This window comes from Chelonoidis abingdonii, chromosome 14 (assembly GCF_003597395.2).
Source record: "Chelonoidis abingdonii isolate Lonesome George chromosome 14, CheloAbing_2.0, whole genome shotgun sequence".
Classification (NCBI taxonomy): domain Eukaryota; kingdom Metazoa; phylum Chordata; order Testudines; family Testudinidae; genus Chelonoidis; species Chelonoidis abingdonii.
Genome location: NC_133782.1, coordinates 34,805,339 through 34,810,185, shown reverse-complemented (window position 1 = coordinate 34,810,185; position 4,847 = coordinate 34,805,339). Strand labels below are relative to the sequence as shown.

General features: G+C 46.0%; 1 pseudogene; it reads right to left on the bottom strand.

Moving 5' to 3' along the window:
• Positions 1-1,976: 1,976 nt before the first annotated feature.
• Positions 1,977-2,870, bottom strand: LOC116822011 (olfactory receptor 6Y1-like; annotated as a pseudogene).
• Positions 2,871-4,847: the final 1,977 nt, after the last annotated feature.

Genomic DNA, 4,847 nt, shown 5'->3' with positions numbered 1-4,847 from the left:
AACCAGTTTCTCCTCCCTTGGTTTTCACACCTCAACTGCTAGAATAGGGCCTCATCCTCCCTGATTGAACTAACCTCGTTATCTCTAGCTTGCTTGCTAGCATATATATACCTGCCCCTGGAAATTTCCACTACATTCATCTGACGAAGTGGGTATTCACCCACGAACGCTCATGATCCAAAACATCTGTCAGTCTATAAGGTGCCACAGGATTCTCTGCTGCTTTTTCTTCTCCTAGAAAACAATATACTAGGTGTGTTACACTTGTTCATTAAATTTCTGCTGACCCTTAAGACCAACTTCCCTCATTAGCTGAGCATCCTCTGAGCATGGACTCAAAAGAAAGTAATTTAATTTATTTTCAATAATTAATGAACAATTAAGTCATGCTTCAAAGGCCATTTCAACAATGGAAGAACCCGCTGTCCCAACAGTTTTCAGCCATCCTGCATCTTATGGCTGGTCCTTTCTTTGATGCCATAGCTAACTGTGGGATCTTTGCCATTCTATAGATGTGAATCTGAAGAACAGAGTGGGTTAGATCAACATGTTCGTAAATTGTTGATTCCTTAGGTTGTGAGAGGATGACTTTAGACACCTTGGGCCTGATTTTTCAGAAGTTTTTGTTTATTGAGTAGAACTCATCAGAAAATGGGAATTTTTCAATGACAGAAATTTATTTAATCTAAGTTTAGTTTTCCACAGAAAAGTTTGCCTTTTTGGAAAATATTGAAAATTAATTTCAGTTTTGAAATGCAATCATAGTGCCACATTGCAGTTGCAGTTCAATTGCCTCATACATTCAACACTTGTATAACCCGACCTCCCTGACTGGATTACACCTACCAGAGTTTCCTGTCATGGACATGGGAGGCAGTTGCATCAAGTGAGTCCCCACTTGTGATGCATTATGGGAGATGTAGTTTGGTTGGTGAGAGCAACCTAAAGAGGACAATGAGGATGTGAGGAAACTGAACTAAACTCCTATGAGGCACTGCCAAAATATTTCCAAGAAGTTGTTTTTTCAAGCATTTGTTGTTGTTGTTGTGTTTTAAAGAAAAATTGAATTTTTCCACAGAATGTAAGCATTTGTGGAAAAAAAATTGTTTAGTCGAAATGCCAATTTTCTGTCAGAACACACTTTCATGGAAAATCTCTGACCAGCCTGAGTGCCGAGAAGCCACAACACCCATTGATTTCAGATGATTGAGGGGGATAAGTGAGACTGAGAGGAGCAAAGGACTGGTGAACAGAAACAGCACAGGGGGTTAGAAAGAGTACAAGAATTGAGGTGTACTCCAATGGGATAGGCATTTTTTGAATGTGGGAACTCGGAATAGGGATAGAATGGTGGAAAAGTCAGCAGAGGGAGGAGCAGAGAGAGACAGAACAGGTGGGATGTGTGTAAAGGTAGTAAAGCCCAGAGACAATAGGTTGGTATATATGTAGACAAGAGAGATATGGCAGTGTATTAATGATTGGTTTTCTCTCCATGCATTATCAGAATCAATATGCTTCCAACACAAATCGGGGAGACGGGGATGGTCTTGTGGTCCCAAACAGCACCCCAGCATGGCCAAAAACTTTTGGTAAACTTTTGAGTAAACTTGGGCTGAGATTTCCAAAGGTGACCAAAGAAGCTAGCTACCCATTGATATTCAGATGGAGCTTGGAACCTAGGTTGGGATTTTTGAAAGAGCCTGCCAGAGCTCAGGACCCAAATGTCACTGAAATTCAAGGTGTGAGGCAAAAGAAAAAACTGAACAGAGACCTTCTCTGCTACAGCCCACCTGTCTTAAAACCGCAAGCCCGTCCTTCCCAGCAGTATGGCTTGCCGAATTTCACCTAGATATAGGATAACAAAGTTTGCTTGTTCCTAGTGTAGTATGACATCCATCCGGAACTCATCGTAACCCCCTTCTACAGCAGTCTTTAAACTACGTTCCCAGTGCTCTTCTGGCCAAGCTTTGCCTTCCTCAGGCACCTTGACCTCCTTGTTCTCTGAGGCAGTAGATGAGGGGGTTCAGGAGTGGCCCACCACGTATAGAGCACTGACACCAGCTTGTGGAGTTGTAAGTGTACATGGCCTTGGGGCCGCGGCATAGGTGAGAGGTGGTGGAGTAGAATAAGACTACCATCGCCAAGTGGGAGTCTGCAGTAGAGAGGCCTTTTTGCTACCCTGGGATGAGGGGATTCTGAGCACAGTGAACGATATAGATACGAGGTGACACAATTGCACAGAGGCACACTGATGAACCATCAGGGCCAGGATGAAGTCCATCAGCTCGGCCAGAGATGAGTCAGTGCAGGAGACATTCAATAAGGGTGAGATGCTGCAGAAGTAGTGGTTGATGGGTCAAAGCTGCAGAACCAGAGCTGGGCGATGAAGCTCAGCTTGATTCGCGGCGTGGATCAAGCCACAAACCCAGCAGCTTGCAGCCAGCTGGGTGCAGAACCTATTGCTCATGATGGATGGGTACCGCAAAGGTTTGCATTGGCTAAGTAACGGTCATAGGCGCATGGCAGCCAAAAGGATGTACTCAGTCACCAAATGGTCACGAAGAAATACAGCGTGCATGCATTCTTGGCAAGAATGCGCTTTATCCTGGGTCACGAATCTGCCCAGCATTCTTCGGCACAATCGACCGTACGTACCAGATCTCCAGGAATGACAGGTTGCCCAGGAAGAAATACATGGGCTTGTGCAGCTGGTGGTTGGCCCGGATGACAAGGATGATGATGATGTTTTCCATCAGCGTTAGGAAATAGGCCAGGAGGAAGACGGAGAAGAGGAGCAGCTGCAGCTCAGCAGAAGTGGGGAATCCTAGCAGGATGAAGTGGCTGACATTGGTTTGGTTTCCTTTATCCATTCCTTATATGCAGTACTTTCCTCCTCCACCTGTGATGAATTTAATCATGATTAGCCAGATTCCGATGATTCTAGATCCATGACTGTTCATTATTTGCTTAATAGTATCAACTAGCAGCCCAACCCAAGAGCAGGGCCCCTTGTGTGTGTCTCTGTATAGCTATTTTGTATAAGAACAGTCTCTGCAACCAAATATCTTTAGAATCTGAATAGACAAGAAGGACTCATATTGTAGATTCTTCATGCCAGAGACCATCTTTTTGTTCTGTGTTTGTACAATACCTAACACAGTGAGATTTCAATGGAAGTTAGGCACCAATGTGCTTTTGAAAACACCACTAAGCATCTATCTTCTTCTTTAGGTACTTAAAGGTCTTTGAAAAACTGTCCTATAGGACCAAAGTTTCATTGAAAGTCAAACACCCAGACTTAAAGTCACAAATGAATTAAGCACCTAAAGTGCATATTTAGGTGCCTAAATCTTGGTTTGGGTGCCTAAATCCCAGTTTTAGGCTCCACTGCAGTTCACAAAACTCCCATTGATCTCTGCAGGTGCCTAAATGCACTCAGCACCTAGGTTTTTGCAGTACAAGTTCCCTGGGTGCCTATGTATCTATCTTTGGCCGTGCCCACTGCTGCATCATTCTAGGTCTCCAGATACTCATCTCCCATCAAAGCCCTAAAGCGATTCACAAACCTGGGGAAGACAGGTGTTCAGCTGCCTAACTCCCATGTGGGGCTCTAACCAGTAGGTGTGTTCTCAGAGGCTGCCTATCAAATTGGGCCGCTCAGGCAAAGTCACACAAAATGATATGGTGCAAAGAAGAGAAATCAAGCCTGACTTTCAGCTCAGTGGCTAGAGTACACACCTGGGACATTCCCCCAGTTCATGTCCTCTCCCACCTGGTGCGGGGAAGGGATTTGAACAAGGATCTGCAAGTACATAGTGAGTGCTCTCACCACTGGATGAAGGGATAATCTCTGTGTGACTGCCTCAATTTCTCCTGCTGAAGCGTGGATAAATAATTAAAAAGTCCCTAGGCCAGATAAAACCTATGCCTAGAGTATGCTTCTCCCCCCTCAGGCTGAGGGAGACCCAGGCTTCAATCCTTCCACTCCAATGACTCATTAATTAGTTATCAAGAGTCAAACCGCTTCAATAGGTAGATCCCTGAGTGGATACAAAATGTCTATCCATGGATGCGGATATCTGCAGATATAAACCGGTATCCACAGAGCTGCAGGGCTCGATCAGGAACTGCAGCAGCAAAAGCAGAAGCCTGGTGGGCCACTGCACCCAGAAGCCAGTGCCCAGCGGCGGTAGCTCTTCTGGTATGGCTATACCAGCTCCAACCCCAACCCCAGCCCTGCCCGCTGCACTGGCGCAACCAGGGACAGCTGCTAGTGAGCCTGGTGCCCACTCCGTGGGCATGGCTAGGGGCAGCACAGCTATACCAGAGGAGCTGCTGACATGGGGTGCTGGTTCCTGGGAGTGGTGGCCCACCAGGCTGTTGCTTTCACCGCTGCAGTTCCCAGTAGAGCCCTGCAGCTCGGCAAATTCCAATTTATAGCCACAGATATCCACATCCACGGTTAGACATTTTGTATCTGCACAGGGATCTATCAACAGGAGAGACTGAGGGAGCTCTATATCAGAACATTCAAAGACTGGGATTAGGGAACTTGCCTGAGCGGCAGCAGCTTATGCTTCAAATCCCTTTGCCTAACCACTGGGCTAACAGTTATGACGAAGGTGATTCTTTCCTCATTCTCTGGCTTCTTGCAAAAAATGCCTTAGGCACCTAACTCCAGAGAGGGATCATAGCTGAGAATTGCTAAGCAGAAACAGGTGCTTCCCTGTGGCCTAGATTTAGTCACTTAGCTCAGAGAGAGGGGTGGGACTAGCATACACCCCTCTCATCAGCATCTCCCATTGGCTAGCTTAGGCTCTTCTCTGGCTAATGCGGTGGCTTTGGGA